Genomic DNA, 23,235 nt, shown 5'->3' with positions numbered 1-23,235 from the left:
ATGTAATCAACTCAAGCGAGACAATAAAGTAAATCCATCCTCCGTACGAGAAAAGGCCCCACATGTTATCTCATTCAATGAATCAGGTCAACGGCTCTTCGCCATCCATCGAGTTACAGAACTGTATTCACACATTTGTCTACAACAGGTGTGGTCATCTTTTTTTCAGTTTTATAACATATTTTTTAACGAAAATGTTACTCGTATCAGAAATTCGATGACTTTAGAAGAGCGTTACTTACTTCTTTCGAAAATGTTAATATATTTTTCGGGTTTCGTCTCCTGATGGTTTCGAATTGCAGGATAACTCAGGACTGTTGCAGTGTTTTGGCAACTCCTGGCCGCTTCTGAACCCAGCTTCGTAAAAATTTCCGGTCGTGAGCAGAGTTTGAGGAATTTTTTATGTTTTCGCACAACAAACGCAGCACTGAATTTACGTTTGCAAATAAAAAGAGAGCAGCGAGTATTAAACAGGTGCCACACCAAGCGTGTCAAATGCAGATGCCGATAAATGTACCTGAACGCAAATATTTCGTTCCGAAGAACTAAAAATCTTGCGAAATTTTACTAAGAATTGGATTCATGTGTGGAGAAAGAATAGATTCCAGCAGAAAATTGCAGTTTTAAAATTACCCTTTACTGTTCTTGTAAGTCAGCTCGTATGAAACTAAACAATTCCCAGAAATAATTCGCGACAATTTGGTGTTTCAGCAAAAAATGTCTTCTGCCTATAGCACAGCCACAGCATCATTCGAAGTAGATCACATCCGAGTAATTACGTAGGACCAGATAGTTAAGTGGTAACTCATCTTGTTTCATTGGTGAATCTGTTTACCTAATGGAATCAAATGTGCGAGACGAGTTTTGTGGCTGAAATTAAGAGTTCCTAGAAATATAAGACAAAATATCATTCTTAGCGAAGAGCTATCTTCAGATGTACGAGGGCTTTTTCGGAAATAAGGATCCGTTCGGTTACGAAATAGGAACCACAGAGAAAATCATAAACGTTTTATTTTCAACACTTTGCTACACATTCCAGCTACTTCTCTAAATAGTCGTCCGATTTAGACATGTATTGTAGCGTTGTACCAACATTGCAATACCCTTGTCATAGAAAGCAGCCGCCTATGCTTTCCCCCACTTCTCTGTCCTGGTCTGCAGTTCGTTGTGTGTCCCAAAATGTCGTCTTCATAGTCAGGCGTTCATGTTAGCAAAGGTGAACATCAGAGAGAGCGAAATCCGATCTGTGTGGTGGGTGAGCAAACACTTCCCATCGAAAACGCTGCAAGGGCGTTCTTATTGCCCTTGCACCTTGCAGTGTGCGGAGGGAAATTTGTCATGAAGCAGGAAATGCATGATAGGTACGTTATGGGGGGGGGGGGGGTTGCATGAAATCAGGTGAAACCTCTCATTGGGCACTCATATTTGGCGGGAGACACTAATATCGTAGGCGTGCTTACGTGCTCACTCTGTGCTCAGAACTGAAAAAGAGCAACGCGACACGGTCGACGGGCATACTAGACACACTGCCCTACACATCTGTGTAAAGCTTCATCGGATTTTGGCTATAAAGAGTGGTCCATTGATAGTGACCGGGCCAAATATCACACGAAATAAGCGTCAAACGAAAAAACAACAAAGAACGAAACTTGTCTAGCTAGAAGGGACAAACCAGATGGCGCTATGGTTGGCCCGCTAGATGGCGCTACCATAGGTCAAACGGATATCAACAGCGTTTTTTAAAATAGGAACCCCCATTTTTCATTACATATTCGTGTAGAGATATGAATGTTTTAGTTGGACCACTTTTTTCGCTTTGTGATAGATGGCGCTGTAATAGTCACAAACGTAGAAGTACAGGTATCACGTAACATTCAGCCAGTGCGGACGGTATTTGCTTCGTGATACATTACCCGTGTTAAAATGGACCGTTTACCAATTGCGGAAAAGGTCGATATCGTGTTGATGTATGGCTATTGTGATCAAAATGCCCAACGGGCGTGTGCCATGTATGCTGCTCGGTATCCTGGACGACATCATCCAAGTGTCCGGACCGTTCGCCGGATAGTTACGTTATTTAAGGAAACACGAAGTGTTTAGCCACATGTGAAACGTCATCCACGACCTTCAACAAATGATGATGCCCAAGTATGTGTTTTAGCTGCTGTCGCGGCTAATCCGTACATCAGTAGCAGACAAATTGCGCGAGAATCGGGAATCTCAAAAACGTCGGTGTTGAGAATGCTACATCAACATCGATTGTACCCGTAACATATTTCTATGCACCAGGAATTGCATGGCGACGACTTTGAACGACGTGTACAGTTCTGCCACTGAGCACAAGAGAAATTACGGGCCGATGACAGATTTTTTACACGCGTTCTATTTAGCGACGAAGCGTCATTCACCAACAGCGATAACGTAAACCGGCATAATATGCACTATTGGGCAACGGAAAATCCACGATGGCTGCGACAAGTGGAACATCAGCGACCTTGGCGGGTTAATGTATAGTGCGGCATTGTGGGAGGAAGGATAATTGGCCCCCATTTTATCGATGGCAATCTAAATGGTGCAATGTGTGCTGATTTCCTACGTAATGTTCTACCGATGTTACTACAAGATGTTTCACAGAATGACAGAATGGCGATGTACTTCCAACATGATGGTTGTCGGGCACATAGCTCGCGTGCGGTTGAAGCGGTATTGAATAGCATATTTCATGACAGGTGGACTGGTCGTCGAAGCATCATACCATGACCCGCACGTTCACCTGATCTGACGTCCCGGATTTCTTTCTGTGGGGAAAGTGGAAGGATATTTGCTATCGTGATCCACCGGCAACGCCTGACAACATGCGTCAGCGCATTGTCAATGCATGTGCGAACATTACGAAAGCGAAGTACTCGTTGTTGAAAGGAATGTCATTACACATATTGCCAAATGCATTGAGGTTGACGGACATAATTTTGTGCATTTATTGCATTAATGTGGAATTTACAGGTAATCACGCTGTAACAGCATGCGTTCTCAGAAATGATAGGTTCATAAAGGTACATGTATCACATTGGGACAACCGAAATAAAATGTTCAAACGTACCTACGTTCTGTGTTTTAATTTAAAAACCTACCTGTTACCAACTGTTCGTCTAAAATTGTGAATCATATGTTTGTGACTGTTACAGCGCCATCTATCACAAAGCGAAAAAAGTAGTCCAACTAAAACATTCATATTTCTTTACGTACTACACGAATATGTAATAAAAATGGGGGTTCCCATTTAAAATACGCATTTGATATCCGTTTGAGCTATGGCAGCGCCATCTAGCGGGCCAACCATAGCGCCATCTGGTTTCCCCCTTCAAGCTAGGCAAGTTTAGTGCTTTGTAGTTTTTTCGTTTGACGCTTATTTCGTGAGATTTTTGGCCCGGTCACGATCAATGGACCACCCTGTAGTTACCATTCCGCGACCTATAGGACCTCACTTTCCTAATAGCCCTCGTAAAAGTTACTTAGAGGGAGTGCTGTCGGACTATTATTGTTAACAGTTTATACATAATTGACCTAGTGGATAACGTCAGAAGTGATACAAGTTCTTTTCACAGACGAAACCATTGTACACAGATGTGCTGCAGTGCTAGAAAAATGTAACTAAATACTGGAAGACCTGCCAAAGATCGTCGCTTTTTGGAGGGATTAGCATTTGACTCTCAACATAAACAGATGGACTCATGGCACATTAATTTTCTGGAAAGATGCATTATTGTACGATTACATGATTGACTAACCATCAGCGATTTAAAGTCGAACGGCTACATAAAACCCACTGTTCTTAAGGAAGATGCCAGAATGCGATTCATTGGAAGGATCCTTAGGAAGTTAGTCTGCTTACTGAGAAGGTAGCTTACGAAAACCTTTTTCGACTGATGGTTGGTTTGCGGGAGGAGACCCAACAACGAGGTCATTGGTCCCATCCTTGTTCGACCGGTACCTGAATATTGCTCATGAGTCTGGGAACCGTAACAGACTGAATTCGTCTCGGGTTCGTTTAATAAGAGTGTAACCGCCAAGGATCTGCTCAGGCAACTCCAGTGGCGGACGCCCATATCCGGTGCGGTTTATTGATAAAATTCCGACAGTGTACGTTCCTGGAAGAGTCAACCAACATATTACTTCCTTCTACGTATATCTTGCAAAAGACCAAGAGATTCGACCTCACAGGGAGCCTTATCGACAATTATTGTCCAGAGCACCATTTGCGACTGGAACAGAATAGGGAGGGGGGAATAACAAAATGGTTCTAATGGCTCTCAGCACTATGGGAATTAACATCTGAGATCATCAGTCCACTGTACTTAGAACTACTTAAACCTAACTAACCTAAGGACCTCACACACATCTATTTCCGAGGCAGGATTCGAACCTGCGACCGTAGCAGCAGAGCGGTTCCGGACTGGAGCGCCTAGAACCGCTCGGCCACTGCGGCCGGCGGGGGAATAACAGTGGTGCACAAAGGAAAACTGATTTCATAGATGTGTGTCGCAGATTTCGTCGTCTGCAAAATACTATTCGCTGTCAAGGTATTTTTTTTACTTGTCCCATTCGTGCACTCCGTTCACGTAGCCTAATACATTAATGGAGAAAAATCGAAACATCAAAAATAATTAATGTGGAGTAATGAAATTTTAGGAATACATTTGTCTACGTAACATGTTTCAATGATTTACAATGCAAGATCACAAGATATTATAAGAGCGATATAAGTCATTACAAATGTGAAATGCTGGTACATTAATAACGGGTGTAACCGCGAGAATGTTGAATGCAGGCATGTAAACTTGCATGTATTGTGTTGTACAGGTGCCGGATGACAGTTTTTGGGATGGAGTTCCAAGCTTTTTCACTTGGTCTTTCAGTACACAGACAATAATGCTTTTTGTATATGATGCTGAAGTTGTCGTTCAATGTTGTCACACATCTGCTCTCTTCGAAAGAGATCTGGCGACCCAACATGCCAAGGCCATCTGTCGATACACTGTAAAGCATATTTGGTTACAACAGCGGTATGTGGGTGAGAGTTATCCTGTTGGAAAACACCCCCTGGAAAGCTGTTCATGAAAGGTAGCACAACTGGTCGAATCACTAGACAGAAGTACAGTTTTGAGTCAGTGTGCGTGGGATAACCAGGAGAGAGCTCTTGCTGACATACGAAATCTTACCCCAGGTAGTAGCACCAGATCTAGGTCCAGTGCATTTAACAAGCGAACAGTTTGGCTGCAGGCGCTCAACTGGCCATCACTGGCACCGAAGCAGAACCAGATTTCATCAGAATCCACAATAGACCCCCATCCTACCCTCCAATGCGCTGTCGCTTCACACCACTAAAGCCGCAAACGGCGGTGGCTTGGGGTCAGTGAATGCACACTAGAGGACGTTTGGCTCGGATCTGCCCTTGAATAGCCGATTTGTAACGATGATCTTCCGTCTCGGTAGTGTCGTGACCGTCCGGGGCTCGGCTTTCTTGCCATTGCATATTCTTGTAACCACCGCTGCGTGCAGTCCTGTATAGTGGCTACATTCTTGCAAAGCCTTTCTGTAATATCGCAGAAGGGACACCCAACTTCTCATAGCACTATTACACGACGTTATTCAAACTCAGTGTGGTGTTGGTAATGGTGCATTCTTGGCTAACATCAACTTACCACCTCCAATCTCAAAGTTAAATAGCGCACACGAACGTTAGTGTGTAATTAAAGCAAACCTGACGTGCATCCTCATAGTGCTACTACTAAAGCCTCTGTTATGCGACTGGCGCGAAATTTGAACAGACGTCATCTTTCACATGTAAAAGGGCGCATACCAACATTCGATTACGTCGCAACACTTTTTCTTGCTGTTTCGATTTTTTTTCCGTTGGTGTATGTGTGAATATCACGCTCTGAACTTTTTCGTGCGTCAGTCGTGTTTCTAAGAGGAATTACGAGGTAGCATGTGTTTGCGGGTGACTGTGGTGAAATAGTGCGTGAGACGTGTTACCTTACCATAGCCTTGTAAATGTTGCGTGCCCAGGAAGCGTGCTGCGCCTTCTCATATCGCTGCGCCGCCAAACCTGTGGTATCGATTACCGCGGCACCCGCCAGCCGGGATCTTCAGCCAGCCTCCGCGTGCCGCCGACACCTGCTCCGCTCTAATGAGGCACCGCGCTCCTCGTCTCTATACGCCTTTACACAAGTAGGGTCAATACACTACCACTTCCCAACCGACCCAGCGATAATTACCGTACTGAGGTTCACCAAGGCGTCGGTCAGTCCATAGATTTCGAAAGGGATTGTTGGGTATTTACATTCCCAGCAAAAATGAATAACGAAGAGAAATTCTGATTCGTACATTCCGTTTCGAATTACCGTTTATGGCAGGTTCTATAGATTAACGACAATGCGGACCTATTAATAGGAACTCATGAGCAGTTGCACCAAAGTAGGAGACCACACCGATACAATACTTCAGTTTTTTTCTGTTTGCTGTACCTCAGATTTCTAGAAGCTTTGTCGGAATATAGCTGCGTGAACAGTCAGTTTGAGACCGGAAAAACATTAACTCAGGCCAATGAAGTTTCCTTCTTTTCAAAAATATGGCTCTGAGCACAATGGGACTTAACTGCTGTGGTCATCGGTCCCCTAGAACTTAGAACTACTTAAACCTAACTAACCTAAGGACATCACAAACACCCATGCTCGAGGCAGGATTCGAACCTGCGACCACAGCGGTCGCGCGGTTCCAGACTGTAGCGCCTAGAACCACTCGGCCACCACGGCCGGCATAGGAGGATTTACAGGCTTTATTGATGAATAACGTTATACAAGTAAAGAAAACCATTAAACAGATTATTATACGAAAAAAATTCACTAATTTCAAAAACCATTATTAACTTATTGCAATGATCACAAATAAAATATAATATACTTTCTTGGTCTACACAAGCAACATGTACCCACCCTTGACATTTAGTGCATTATACATTTCTTCTTCAAACAAATCACATCATAGTACACATATTGGACTCTCGTCCGTTGTTTGAGTGTCCCCACCAAATTTCATCTTCTATTGACGCTTCCCATTTGTTGCACCACTGTTTGAACTGTTGACTTGCTTGCTTTTGTTAGATGCATCTGACGTTTCCCTATTGAGTGCCTGACCTGACTTCAAGTCTCTTTCTGACCTCCTTTTCTCTGCTCTTTGTCTTTTATTGGATCACCTAAAGTGCTCCTCGAGACATGAAAAGACTCAGCTGCCTGCTTTTCTGTCATTGTCCATGATATTACTTCATTTATTGCTATCCTCACATTTTCTTCAGTCCATTTTCCTTTCATTTTCCCCTTATTCTCAACCATTTCACTCTGAAAAATGAAGATAAAAAGTTATTTTTATTTTTCCCAAAATGTTCTGACTGGTCGGTACTGGAAGACAACTTGCCGACTGGTACTGTACGACGATCATGCAATAAAAACGACGATCATGCAATAAAAACGATACCGATTGCGTATTGTTTAATACACGATGTCTTGAAAGTTTTGAGCTACAGTATCCTTAAACAACAAAGTTAAAATAAATGTAAAAATAACTTCACTTACTCACCTCATAGACGTGTACAAGCTTCTTGAAACTAACTTCTTGCGCGCTCTTCTTACACAAACAACATTAAACGCTCACCACTCTCCAACAACTGAGCACAGGACAAAATGCCCGACGTATCATGAGTGGAATCATGGAATCTTTCGGCTCACCCCTTGTATGTGCTGTCACCTAATACTAGAAACGACAACTAGCAATGACCCGTACCGTAAGATGGTCGGTACTGCAGGACTCTCTCCTAAATCTTTCGGTACGAGCTCTGATTTTTCTTATTTTATTATGATGATCATTTGTTCCTATGAAGACAGGCGTCAACAAAATATTTCTACATTCACAAGAGAAAGATGGTGACTGAAATTTCCCGAAAAGATTTTAAAAAAATGATGGCCATCCAAAATTGCTTCTCATATCTGTGACACTCTCTCCCATATATCACGGCAATACAAAACGTGTAGCCGTTCTTTGGACTTTTCAACGTCCTCTGTGACTCCTATATGGTAAACATCCCTTATCGCACAACAACAGTCTAGCAGATGAGCACAAGCATTGTGTAAACAATCTGTTGTGGTGACCTGTTGCATCTTCTAGGTGTTCTACCAAGAAAACACAGTCTTTGGTTTGTCTTCTGTACAAAATTATCTCTGTGATCATTCCAATTTAAGTTAGACGTAATTGTAATTCCTGGGTATTTAACTGAATTGACAGCCTTTAAATTTTTGTGATTTACCGTGTAACTGAAGTTAATGCATTACCGTCGTATGGCACCAGTACATGGGTTCATCACGAGGAACGGTAACATGAAATTAATCTGAATGAATAAGGAGGCAGCTGCCGGCAAATTGATGGATAAGAGGATACCCGCAGAATATTGCCGAAAATACACGTTTCGTTATAATAAGGAATTCTAAGGTAGCATGTTATAATACAATAAGAGTGAATTATCAATGGATGGAAAGTTTGCACACAGAACTGCAAAAAGTTTCATTATTCCTTTGTAAAACTAGCGTAAACACGCTATCAGTAACGCTGAACTACCAAAATGTTTTGGCTCCAGAAAAAGTACTTACATTATCCTCTATATAGTTCCTTGATGTGTTAGGCAGAACGAATGTGCTAGAGCCCTAACTCTCCATAGCACAGCACTATCGTAATTGGAGAACTATGGTGAAAGGAAGCGACCATTGACTACTACAGGAACCATTTTTTCACTCACCTAAGTGACTTAGCGATGCCATTGGTAAGGGACATTGTACGTGAAATTCGTTGAAATGTGACATTTTCTGTTTTCCACTCCATAATGTACTTTGGACTTTGCTGAACATTTTGGTATATAATACATTAAAATCAGACAATTGTGAGACCTTCAAATAATGTTTTGGATGCTGACGTGTGATGACTGTCAAAGTTCGCGGCTGCGCGCTACACAGTTGAGCAGTCATATCTTGGGAACTACACAGTCTAGAAGGCTTTGTTTTGTGCCTACTGCTACATCTCACAAGTTGCCATTACGAATACATAAATCAGTCCTTGTTTCTGATACTAGTTTTCGTTGAAAGTACTGTGATTATCGGCTATTATTGTAGTAAGCTAACTTTGATGAATTGCAGGAATATTATGGAAAGATCATTAGAGATAACTATGACAATTTAGAGAAGATGGAAAGAGCTGTGTGGAGCACTTTCTTTCATCAAATGTCAACCGATGAAAAGCCATGTCATGCATTGTGTCCACCTCCACCAAACACTTGGTGTAAATATAGGCAAGCTGAATTTTCTGGCACCTTGTATGAATTTACAAATAAACATACGCTTCCTTTGGCAGTAATGGAGGCAATCAAACCTATTTACAGAGATTTGGCATGACCTGAGCTACTAAAGAAGTGTTTACATGGGAGGACTCAGAATATGAATGAGTCAAAGAATTGCTCTGAGCACTGTGGGACTTCACTTCTGAGGTTATCAGTCCCCTAGAACTTAGAACTACTTAAACCTAACTAACCTAAGGACGTCACACACATCCATGCCCGAGGCAGGATTCGAAACTGCGACGGTAGAGGTCGCGCGGTTCCAGACTGTAGCGCATAGAACCGCTCAGCCACACCGTATTTGTTCGCCTTATGACTCTAAAGTTAGCAGTGTCTGACGCTGTAATAACTTTTAATGGTGGGACCTATGAATGACTTAAGGTTCTGGAGAAATTATGGATAAGATTTGGACAGAATACAACTAAAGGACTGCGGGAACTGGATGAGCTTCGTGTACGTGAAACACAGTTAGCTGCTGAGCAGATGACAAAAGAAGCAAGAAAGATAAGGAGAAGGCAAGCACTGGTAAAATAGTACTGTCATATGAATCTTGTAGTGAGAACAGGCATTTGTTGCAAAATTGATCACAACTTTTTGTGTAACTTCGGAATAAGTGGCTTTCATGACCTTAGCGTTACCCATTCTTCAATATAGCTCGTTTGTTGCAGTTGCTGAAGAAATTAAACATTATTAAAAGGTCCAAATGACTGGTGGCGTTTTGGACCAGATGAAAGAACCATGTTGTAAACATTTGTAACGAAGAATAGCGGAATTAATAACTAAGTAAATAACACACATTTCATGATGGAACACCTTCAGAATTCCAAAAATAGTTGTTCTAAGAGTGTATCAAAACAGATTCCAAGGAAAACTGTACACTGTTAGAATGAGAGACAAGGACGTCTGTAAAACAGTCGTTCCTCGTGCAATATCTATGTAATAAAACTCTCCAATTAACACCTTTTACCCCTTCTGGGGTATAAGTTTATGTACAAATTAAGTGCTCTTAGCATAACTTGTGGAGTGAAGACATACCTATCTTCAGAATGAGATTTTCACTCTGCAGCGGAGTGTGCGCTAATATGCAACTTTCTGGCAGATTAAAACTGTGTGCCCGACCGAGACTCGAACTCGGGACCTTTGCCTTTCGCGGGCAAGTGCTCTACCATCTGAGCTACCGAAGCACGACTCATGCCTGGTCCTCACAGCTGTACTTCTGCCAGTGTCTCCTACCTTCCAAACTTTACAGAAGCTCTCCTGCGAACCTTGCAGAACTAGCATTCTTGAAAGAATACAAGGTTCGCAGGAAAGCTTCTGTAAAGTTTGGAAGGTAGGAGACGAGATACTGGCAGAAGTAAAGCTGTGAGGACCGGGCGTGAGTCGTGCTTCGGTAGCTCAGATGGTAGAGCTCTTGCCCGCGAAAGACAAAGATCCCGAGTTCGAGTCTCGGTCGGGCACACAGTTTTAATCTGCCAGGAAGTTTCAAATAACTTATCTTTCTGGTTTCTGACAGGATTATTTTCTTTTAAACGTTGTATGTTACAATCTCGACAACCAGTCTTTCCAGCGGTTACTGCTAGGCAAGCAAAATCACGCATATCGTATATGGATCTCGAGAAAGCAACACATATGTTGCTGGCAGCACAAAGAAGAAAATATTAGATGCCTTAATTAAATAGGACATTCGTCATACTACTCTGCAGAAGGACGTTTATTCTCTAGACTTTTCCTAGTTCTGTAAATGTCCATTCAACTGATTTAAAATGTCGTTCAGTACTGTTACATTCTATTGCAATAATAATTTACGTTTATTATTCTTATGTCGAAAGAATCAGTAACCAGTTGTATAAACGATATTTAATTTCTTAACGAGTTTCAGGTACTTAGTGCTCTTCTTCAGGAGGTTTTAATTATCGTAATATTTCTGTCGCATGACTTTCAGAAGAAGGGCACTAAGTGCCTGAAGCCGGTTAAGAAATTAAATTCCTTTTAATCGCTGCTTGCTGATTACTTCGATATATATAACAACAGTTGCTGAAGAAGATATATAAAATACTGCATTAAACTTAAAGTTAAGGTGTACGGAATTAACACAGAAATACAGCGGAGAGAGACGCTGAAGTATTTCATCTCGACACGACAGATATTTCGTCTGGCTGCAGAATACTCTTGGGTCTGTATCTTTAACCTGCTTAACCTCCTTGCTGTACTAATCCAACAAGAGTAAAGATTCACACTCTTGCGATTCCTGTGGGTCTTTGGCGTAGCTAGGTAGACGCAGGCTCTCAGAAAGGTGGGGATATGGTGGGCAGCGGCACACTGGCCCGGCGGCCTTTAACCTTCCCTGTAACAGAAATACTCCGCCCCAAAAGACCGTCATGTCAAAGAAAATGTTCAACTCTCAGAGCTCCGTCGCCCCCACAAAGCAGCCGTGTTCTGGAAGCACAATTTCAGAAGAAGATTGCTCGCTGGGCTGTAACTCAAACCGCGTGAACTTATTTTTCAATTCTCCAGCCATAACAACTTTATGTGTCAGTACTCTACCCTTTAAGAAAAGCTTCCATACTACCAACAATCGAAAACTTCCTTCTTTGAAACTGACAGTGCCGAATACATTGCGTAAAACGTTGAGTCAAAAGCTCAGAACTGTAGGATGAATTCAGTCAACATCCAGTATATTTGGTTCTTCATACCACAACACGGTGTGTGTGATGGATAGTGTACAACAATCATTATTAGCAAGCCATGAATACAGAGAGAAATCTTCGACTACCTGTACGAAATTAACGGATTGTACCTTCACTGTCGCCATGCTACACGTATACACGTACAAATGAAAAAGGTAGTAGAGGAAAATGAGATAAGCAAATAATCCTAATAAACATAGGTCCGTAAATCAATATTTCCCCTATACAACGTATGAACAATTGCACTCATGCCAATACTACAACCGTGTTACCTCTTTGAAGGCTACGTTTTACTACACTCGCCTGCTTCTCTGGACTGAGTTACTTTAGGACTGTTGAATTGCATAGGTTCTTGAAATAAAACAAGCTATTGGTTTGCTATTTTCTCTTAAAATCATTGTATTGTGGTTAATTATTTGATTATAAGGAAGAGTAATTTTTTGTTGAGGTAAGGTTTCTAGAAAGTAGTTACAACACAGCGAGAAACACCAACGCTATATGTATGTTCAATTTCTGTTCCCCTCTCTCTCTGTGTGTTCACTACCACATCTAAAATAAATCTAGTTTCAACATCGCACAATATAAACAGTTTTATCCCAAGTCTGTGCCTTGTACTTGGTATATACTGTTTGCAAACAAGTCTACCTTTCCACAGAATCAGAGACTAGTCAATGGACAGATCTTTAAAAGGATTTAGATCTGATTTGTAACACTCTCAAAAAATTCACAATAAACTTTATTTTATAAAGCCTATTCTCCCTCTCAGCGTCTCTCAAAACGACTGAATCTTTAAAATGTGACACTCGAAAAACTGTTAGAGATCCGTATCAAGGAATTACTTTCGAAAAGAAAGATATTTCAGACAATGGTTCTGTAGACCAATAGTACTTCATTCCAGTCTTTCTTACGTGAGCCATCAGCATACAGACTGCTAAGAACTGTTACATATCGTGAGCAATTTTTTCTGTCCACTGTACTCCCCTGATAGGTACTACTAGCAATGTATCCCATTAATTGTCTGTCCAATATAAGCTCAAAAAACTCTCTTTCACTAGGTTCTTCATTTAATTAACAGTCATGATGTGTGTGTGTGTGTGTGTGTGTGTGTGTGTGTGTGTGTGTGTGTGTGTGTGTATTCCTAAGGGACCAAACTGCTGAGGTCATCGGTCCCTAGACTTACACACTACTTAAACTAACTTATGCTAAGAACAACACACACACCCATGCCCGAGGAAGGACTCGAACCTCCGGCGCGAGGGGCCGGGCAGTCCGTGACATGGCGCCTCAAACCTCACGGCCTCTCCGCGCGGCGTCAGTTATGATTCACTCCAGAATTACCGTTAGAAAAAGTGTTATTCGGAGGCGTAAACACTCCGTCTGTTAGCCATTTGTACTCACCGTTTCCGAATTTTTCCTTCTTTTTCGCCTGTGAATGTTTTTAACGTCACTCGATGAATCTTCACTTTCTCTTGGTAATACCTTGCAGTCTTCACGATCTTCGAAATCACTATCAGAATGCACATCTGAGTCTTCATTTAACAGTATTTCTCTAATTTCATCGTCGCTCAAATCGTTCGAACCTGTCATTTTCACCAAACACGAAAACACAAGTTCAAGTATTGAATGTAGTTCCCATAAATCGAATGCATACAAGGCCTCCTGAAAATGAAAGTAGATCCAACTGTTCGCAACAGATTTCGGCACTGTTCTGTCACAGAAGCGAGCAATCGTACCGACACGGTGGCGGATACACATGACAGAAAAGCGAAAACGGACTCGTACAGTCGTAAGCTGGCGCGACAATATAGCCGCCGTCGTTACGGTACAGTTTCGGTTCGCAAAGGGTTAATGTCTAGGTTATGTGTATTTCGAAGCACCGCAAGTGTGGCGTAAATTGCAAAGTCATAAATTGCTCTCGTTTGGCTTGATCATATTTCGTGATACCTAGCTGCTGGTGAATAACGTTTCACCAGTACAGTAGACTTCCAGGTCCCCGAACTTGAACCCGCTGGATTCTTTTATGTGGGAATGTTAAAAAACTTTGATGTATTCCAATCCTGTTGCTAGCGGCAATGAACTCTGGGAATGCATTGTGTATGACTGTCAACGCATCTGGAACACGCCTGGGAGCTTGTGACGTGTACGGGTATCGATGAAGAGACGTGCTGAAGCCTGTCTTCACATGAACAGTGACCATCTGGAAGATATGTATGTCGTTAAGTGCATATCTGCAGCCTAAATTCTCGGGGCTGCTGTTATACGGTCTTCATGTACTCAGTCACAATATGTCGTATCGTGAAAATCATTGGTTCCCGGGCCTATATTTATTAGGAGCATTTGCTTGTTTTATTATCCTCTCTTCACCCTTTTTGTTTGTACCAATAATAGTCAAACACTCTGTATAATATCCAGTAATACTGTAAGACGTGTATATTTCTGTTGTCTATTGTCAAACCACAATTTATGAAAGATGTTTATGTTTTATTAGTAGGATTAAGTAGGAATAATTAATGTTTGTCATGTTGGAAATAATTGTGTTAACAGGGAATGTCTGCACCAAAGTATTGTTGGCAAGAGAGACCGAAAATTGATACAATTTTAAGAAGGGCGGGAGAGACCGCGTATGGATACATTTTAAGAAAAGAGCGGGAAAGACCGCGCTCTGACACATTTTGTAATGGTAGCAGGGATTGTCTGCACCAGAAAGCATTGTTGGCAGGAGAGACCGCACTTTTAGCGTTCGTAGGAAGTCAGTAGTAAGCGAGAAGTGAAGCGAGTCGTTCGGAAGTCTGAAGCGAGAGGCTGAGAGGAGCGGTGTGTCTGCCAGCCACCAGCTATGATTTACAAGAGATTATAAACGAATGTACAGAGACATCAGCCAACTATTATTATAAGAGGAGCTAACATTATTGAATTAGTTCCTCTGCGAAACTCAAGGCTACTGATGGTATGTTTGCGCAATGCTAGTTGTAAGATTATTGTAAAAAAAAAAAAAAAAAAAGATTATTGTAAAAAAAAGGTTATTGTAAAAATTATTGAACGTTTGTAAAATCATTTCATTACCAGCAGTAAATATTTGAAGAAACGTTTTCAGAATATAATTAATTACTGTCAACAATGTTGCATTACTGATTATAATCCATCCCAGAAACCACCAACGTAAAACTTTGCAAATATTTTATTGTTATCAAGTAAAAGTGTAACTATGAATTACGTAACTTCAGTCAAATTAATTAAAGAATAACGTCAGCTTTGCTATTAAAAATAACGTCAGCTTTGGTAATAAATACTAGCATTGCGCAAACATACCTTCAGTAGTCTTGAGTTTCGCAAAGAAAATAATTCAATAATATTAGTTCCTCTCATGATAATAGTTAGCTAATGCCTCTGTACATCCGTTTATAATCTCTTGTAAATCATAGCTGGTGGCTAGCAGGCACACCGCTCCTCTCAACCTCTCGCTTCAGACCTGCTAACGAGTCGCTTCACTTCTCGCTTACTACTGACTTCTTACGAACGCTAAAGTGCGGTCTCTCCTGCCAACAATGCTTTCTGGTGCAGACAATCCCTGTTACCACTACAAAATGTATCAATGCACGGTCTTTCCCGCTCTTTTCTTAAAATGTATCCATACGCGGTCTCTGCAGCCCTTCTTAAAATTATATCAATTTGCGGTCTCTCTTGCCAACAATACTTTGGTGCAGACATTCCCTGCTACCACAATTATTTCCAACATGACAAATATTAATTATTCCTATTTAATCCTATTAATAAAATATAAACATCTTTCATAAATTGTGGTTTGACAGTAGACAATAGAAATATACACATCTTACAATACGAGAAGTGCAGTCTGTGGTTTCAAGAGATTAGTGTATCTTTGAAATATGAAGAATGTTCCTTATGCAACGGGCAACATCTTTGCCACCACAAGCTGTTGAGCATAGCCGGCCGGAGTGGCCAAGCGGTTAAAGGCGCTACAGTCTGGAACCGAGCGACCGCTATGGTCGCAGGTCCGAATCCTGCCTCGGGCATGGATGTGTGTGATGTCCTTAGGTTAGTTAGGTTTAAGTAGATCTAAGTTCTAGGGGACTGATGACCACAGATGTTAAGTCCCATAGTGCTCAGAGCCATTTGCATTTGCACCTGCTTTCTCATCAAATACATTTAGAGTTGTTACATCTTAGGGAGCTAGGCGCCGTCTCACGTAAATATAGGGTGACTCACACACAAGAAAGGAACTCTCTCTGGCGTTGCATGGAAAATAATATCGGGAAGTCAGAACCCCATCATCGCATACGCTGTATTCTGAAAGGAGTTGTAGTTGTTTTAGTTGAACCAGACGATGTAGGTGCGGCCTTCAAGAAGTCTTGAAAAATTGTACAGTCATTTGGCGCTTGGGAGTGGAGTATCAGTAGTATCAACTCACACGAACACAATCTGTTTGTTACAAGATAGTTCATCCATTGATCAATTCGGAAACTACCCATTACATAACGCCATAATGCAGCTGGGTGGATGGTGAAGAGGGTGGTCATCAGATGAAAGTTTTTCTGATGATACGTGCCTGCCTTTCTTGGCGTACGTGAACTCGCTGAACACTTGTCACTTTGGCGCTAAAAGTCCTGACAGATTACCTGAAAAGACCCTGAATGCTACGATTCCTGTTTTACCGCACCTAGTCCGACCGCTGTTTTCTTAAAATGTTATATGGTACTTCTTTTTTGTTTACTCGTGTGTACTAGTGCGTGTAAAAATTATTATTAGCTTAGGTCTGTTGTTTATTTTCAGTATCACACCTGATGATGGGCATGTAATAGCCCGAAACATGTCGTGGTATAAGCACTGGAAAATGAAAGAACTTTGTAATTGAAGCGGTATTTTTAGTCTCTACGTATAGGTCTGACATTCATGAATATTGCAAATTAATGGAGCTGCTGAAATTTATCATGGAAAATAATGAAGATGATGTTCTTAGTGAACTTTTAATAGGTTTATAAGAAGTGCAATGAACTCGAAGAGACTAAATGCACTTGGAGTGCTTTCATTGGAGAAACATGTCCTTAGCTCTCATCCAGCCATCAAGGAGAAAACAATTGACCTTTTCGCTCAAATTAAAACAAGATGAATGAATTTCGTCTTTAAAAGACTAGATGAACCTTAAACTGTAAGAATTTAGGTTAAAGTAAATAATAAATATTTGATTTTCTTCGTTTAGGGGTATATAATGCTAGTGAACAATCTTCTTTTTATACGTATTAGTTTCTTTTACACTATTGTAAAAAAAATGCTAAAAATTTCCTGTAACAGCCTCACTAATTTTAGCTCCGAGCCACCACTGTTTGTCACTAACATCGATATCAGACCTACAACCACAAGTTCCTTACCTTTGATCGGGGCTACGTTCACCTCCTTCAAGTCTCTTGTCTGTGGAGGACGTATAACGTGTTTTTCTCACGTTTTGAACTCTACCGAAGGCGTTCCACAAAACAATAAACATGGCGCCAGTCTAAATATTATTACCTGGCGCTGTTTTTATCTTGTTATCGAACTGAGAAAGGTGAGCACTGGAAGCACGTAATTTTATTTTGTGCACACGGCTGGGAAGCAGAATTTTCTTTCACTGTTTACTGTATTGTAGTCTAGATCGAAAGCGACTGCGCTTTATAGAAAGATTCAAACCCTACACAGGATTTAAATTATCTCTTTCGCCTGAGCTCTCTTATATTTTATTTTACTTGCTCAGTTTTGAAATGTATCAAATTGTAATTCAAATTCAAATGGCTCTAACCACTATGGGACTTAACATCTGAGTTCATCAGTCCCCTAGACTTAGAACTACTTAAACCTAACTAACCTAAAGACATCACACACATCCATGCCCGAGGCAGGATTCGAACCTGCGACCGTAGCGCAGCGCAGTTCCAGACTGAAGCGCCTAGAACCGCTCGACCACAGCGGCCGGGTAATTTGTAATTCGCACGGCAAAGAAAAGATTGATATGCTCTTCATATCGAACAGCTGCACATATCGAAAAAAATCAAACAATAGCGGAAGTATCCTCACGAACATTTTAATGAGGAGGTAATTATAATATTTTGGTGCAAGTGTCAATGTTCAGTGCTGTAAACGTAGTTTATCACAATTCGATCAAAGTGAACATTTGATCGTACTAGTCCTGGCATTAATTCCTACAGTCAGGTGCTCGTCCTGTCACCTCGTCGCGTCCCCTACATGTAAAACTGGATTTTAAGTAGGATATGCAGTCGATGAGTGGCACGTGTAAGATCCGACATCTGTGTTTCCGCATTTTAGCATATTGCGTACGTGAAGCGTAAATGGAACCTATCTGTCCACATGGGTGTTAAAACTGCCTGAAACCACAGATGGCCTGGGAAATGTATCGTTCCCACATTGGCTAATCCAGCGCGCAAACGCATTTAGGTCCTCGAACCCCTGTCTCTCGTATTACTACTCCACGCGTTTCGCTATACGACCGGCTCACACTGAGAGAAGGACAAAAAAGGATTATACAATTTGAACCCGAACTCCATCGATAACATTTCATTTCGGAGATCGCTAAAGGATTTTTCTGGGTACTTTGAAATGATGAACCCATGATTCCTGATGGGTTGTAAAAGAGTAATAACGAAATTATGATTTATTCGGATTTTTACCCCAGTTACGACTGTTTATACGAAGAAACCTCCACTACAGTGCCAAAGCCTGTAATATGCATTCAACAACGCGTACAACACAAAACAGAGAGTAAGTAATGTGACAACCCTCAGATTCTGTAGTCCTGTGATGTTCCGTCGTTATGTGAACGGCACAGCATAGCATCGAAGCGACGCTTATATCCGTTGCATGCAATGGAAATGAAATGGTCGTTTGGAATTATTGGGCGCAAGATCCGCTCTGGGGTTGCTCGGCTGCCTAATACAGAACTTTACATTGACGCCACTACGGCGGCGTCGCGTCGGTGAAGATGAGATGAAATAATTAAAACAATACAAACCCCGTGTCCCGAAGCGAAGAAAATATCAATTCCGGCGGCGAATTTGACCCGAGGTCCCGCGATCTGCAGGCATCTACGCTCTATCTGTTTCTTTTTCATTTTTAGTCACCATTCCTATGCGGATGTAGCTTGCCGACAACCACTAGTCCACCAGCTGCGGACATTCCATTTAGTGAATCCATACACTAGGTTCATACCGATTAAATCTTCATTAAATCTATCCATACAGGTGTGTAACACTGTGAACGTACAACTACAACATCCGGAACAAAGAACACGAGTCAGAAGCGAGTAGTGCTGAACAAAAGCTTGCAGGCCTTTGTAAATGGGACAAGTTTGTTTCCAAACAGGACACACAGTGCACAGCATCGATATTGTCACGGTTGTGCAGAATTTACACTGTATTACAGGCAAAAAGACAAACAGACGTCAGGAATGCAGCAAAATGCAGTGCCTCCGTAGCCATACACCGGAGACCACTAGTCCATTACACGAAAACAATCTGTAAATATTCCTGAGCAGCCTCTGATATTTTGTCGGTAGAGTTCAGTTTCAACCCAAATATAGCAACTCCGTAAATGTTATATTATCGCAGCAAGGTTTCGATGTACTTTAAATTAGGTAAGTAAATGTCTGTAATACGTTTGAAGTGCTACAAGCAGTAACTTACGACGATATTTCTTTCCGAATGTGTTACATGCCCAACAACTGCGTTGAAGAAACAACGAAGGAATATCGGGGTTTACCGCCCCTTCAATGACAGGTGCCATTAGTAACGGAACACAAGCAGATTTGAAAAATATGATATAGAACATCAAACAAGGAAACATTAGGCCGTTCGAAGTAACCGATTTGGCAACAGCACGGAAACATATATTTGGCTGAAGACTGGGATTAAAACCATATTTTCCCGAGTACAAATCCAGTGTTTTAATCACTGCACAATCTCATCCAGTAGCTGCGTGAGCAAACTGACGTTGAACTTCCATGTAAACATGAGATAAACGGGTGGAAAATTTGGTTTCCTGTCAGTCTTGACTTTACACTGAACATGTTTACAGGCTCTTTTCGCGAAAAATTTTACTGCAAATATTAAAAAGCGTCTAGTCATCGTAGTCTTCCTTTCGAAAACTCTCGAGTGCAGCTGAAAAAACGTATCTTCGTTTAAAAAGCGAAATATTACATACTCTCGGGATAGAAAATAGTTACGGTAGCGGACGCTTAAAACTGAGGGAATTCAGGTCAAACTAAACTTTGTCTTCTTCAAATATTTTGTCTGTAAACCGTCTGCCATTTTCGCAGCGAGCGGATACGACTGACGAAAGAACGCTCCCGGCCACCTTACACACGCGTACGTGCTGAAAAGAAATGCCTCCGATTTTTGTGTGTGAAAACTGCCAAAGCTTTTTAAATAAAACAATAAAACAAAAGTTATTAACATTCTACACCTTCATTCGTCATGTCTACATATTTATTTCTCAGCATAGTCACTCTAGCGACGAATACGTTTCTCCAAACGAGTGGCCAGTTTGTTCGTACCGTCCGTCATTGCAGAATGTTTGACTTTGTTGACGGAGCGACAATCTCATTTCTCCTTGCACAGTTTCACCATCATCAATGGGAAATTGTCGATGACGTTCATTAAGTTTTGGAAACAGATGAAAATCGAATGGGGCCAAGTGGGGACTTTTTGGAGGACGATTTATTGCAGTGAACCCAAGGCTTCGGATTGTTGAAGATGTGCCAGTGCTCGTGTGTGGTCTGGCATTGTCATTCTGAAGGAGAGGGTACTCAATGTATGAGGGAACTCTTTGAATTCGAAACTCTATTACAGCACACTGTTTCTCACGCACCTACATTACACACCTCCACGTTTCGTGCTACAACTCTGAGCTCTCTAGCACCAGAGGGCTGCAAATATGTAGACACGAATAACACTGATACCGAATGGTAATAACGGTAGCTTTATTTAAAGATCCTAAGAGCTTTCACATTAAAAATTCGGTGATATTACTTCTCAGCTCACCCTCGTCCTGGTAGGGTGAGCCAATTGCTCATGCCTATGTAACAGTTCTGTCACTAAATGTAACTGGGTTTTCTCTTTTGATGCTAGTTAATTGTCAGGATGAAAATACTAAATTAATTAATTTTTCTCTCTTAACAACATGTGGGCAGGGTGGGTTCTTCCTTGGCTCGGGTATGAGGTAGAATGAAACAGCATTTTTACATAAGATAACTTTTATTGCAAGTTTCGTACATCTGTTTCCTTACTCGATGTTCTGGCTCGGAGAACGGCAGCTGTGTCATTTGCGAAGCCTTCTGCTGCGGCAGCGGCGGCGTCTGATCACGCGTGGCAGTGTGTATCTCGTGTCGCCGTCTCGCCCAGCTGACTGGAGACGCGCAGCGCGAGGTGGCCCGTTTAATTATTGTGAGCGAAGTCGTGCATCGGATGGTGATACCTTGGCTGTGGCGTCCCAGTGTTTCTCTTCTCTTTTCTTCCTTCGTCTGTCGGGCCCACTGCGTCTCGAGTATTTATTCACTTCAGTTTACTGGAGGTGAACGACTTCACGGTCATTGCCTCTTCTGTCATGTTGAAAAGCTTCTCGAAGAATCTTTTTAACGTCGGTCATTGGCTCTTGGAATGTAGGCGAGGGCCTTTGCTCACATGTGAAACTGAGAAACACGTGAGCCGGTCGGGCGATGCCCTGACGGCTGAATCGACAGCGTCCGCTTATGTGGAACTTGCTGACTTCATGGTCATTGTCTCTTCTGCTCTGCTGTTCTGCCCGCTGTTTGCCAGTGTGAAATTCTTCTAAACCAAACTAAGTTTTTCATTTATATTCTAATTTCTACTTCACTTTGATTTCACTAATTTATTTACTTAAGTACCACTCAACAGCTAGGTGGAATATGATAGTGTAAGAAGTAATCCTCAGACGTAGTTCAATGCACGCATACGCTCTTGGCTCGCACTACCGGTATACAAGGTTGACAGGAGAGATCTCTCATCAGTCCCACATCTACAAGCGCTGCCTATCATTATGTTACTTCCTCTCAGCGTGAACGACGGTTGAGGTCATCATCCTTCCCAACCCTCAGAGTAATCTTCTTTTAGTTGACAACTTCTGAACTATCTCCATCTTTGATTTACTAGTAAAATTCTAGAGCATAATATACTGCAATCGCTCCAGAAATTCGTTACTGACCATAAATTCTACCTCCTAGAACAGTTCAGATCACTCCTCGAGCCACCTGTCCTAACGGTTGGTTGAGTACATTTATAAGTCAAAGAGTCAGAGAGACAGCGCTGGTTATGTGTTCATTGACAAAGAACAAGCGTTTGACCTTGGCTAGAATGGTGCCTAAGTTACACTCCGTATGTTGCCCAGAACACGTGGTCAAGATAAATTGACTCGTTTCTGAGGGAGCGGAGATTCTTAATCCGAAACGACAATCATTGCCACAGCATAAAACCGGCATTGGTTTGGATCTGGGACCTGAGCTGTAGTTTGCCTGCACCAAAGACATACTCAAGCATGTGAGAGAGGAAATCGCCCTATTGCGCTACTCCAACCTAAACTTCATTGTTAGGCACCTCCAGAGACATCTGAACAAAATTACTGAGTGGTCCACTGTCTGAGAGGTGAAAACCGTTCCTGACATGAGTCAAGCAGTTCTGGTCAGCTCCAAGCTCAAGCTCTTCAGCCACCTACCCACTACTGGTGGCACGGGCTTGACTTGTTAGAATTATTTCAGATACCTTAGCCTTATCATAGACAAGAAACTGACTTGCAGGTCGCACGTAACTAGTGAAGCCGAGAAGGTTTTTGGGGCTATTTTATTAGTTATACCCGGTCTTCAAGAGCGACGTACTTTCAAACTAACAATAAGTAAAAGTGACAGTTTGGAGCACCATAGTACTTCCGGCCCTCTTACACAGTTAGAAAGTGTGGTCATTGGCCGCCGACAAACAAGTCAAAGGCCGCAAACTCTTCAAAATAAAGATATCCCAGTTATGAGGACGTTCGTAGCTCTCAGCACATTCATAAGGCAACATTTTGGCCAACCACTCATCTACCAAACCATCAGAGAAA

Source organism: Schistocerca serialis, chromosome 3 (assembly GCF_023864345.2).
Source record: "Schistocerca serialis cubense isolate TAMUIC-IGC-003099 chromosome 3, iqSchSeri2.2, whole genome shotgun sequence".
NCBI classification, from domain to species: Eukaryota; Metazoa; Arthropoda; class Insecta; order Orthoptera; family Acrididae; genus Schistocerca; species Schistocerca serialis.
The sequence above is the reverse complement of the archived record's forward strand: the minus strand, read 5'-3'. Positions refer to the sequence as shown.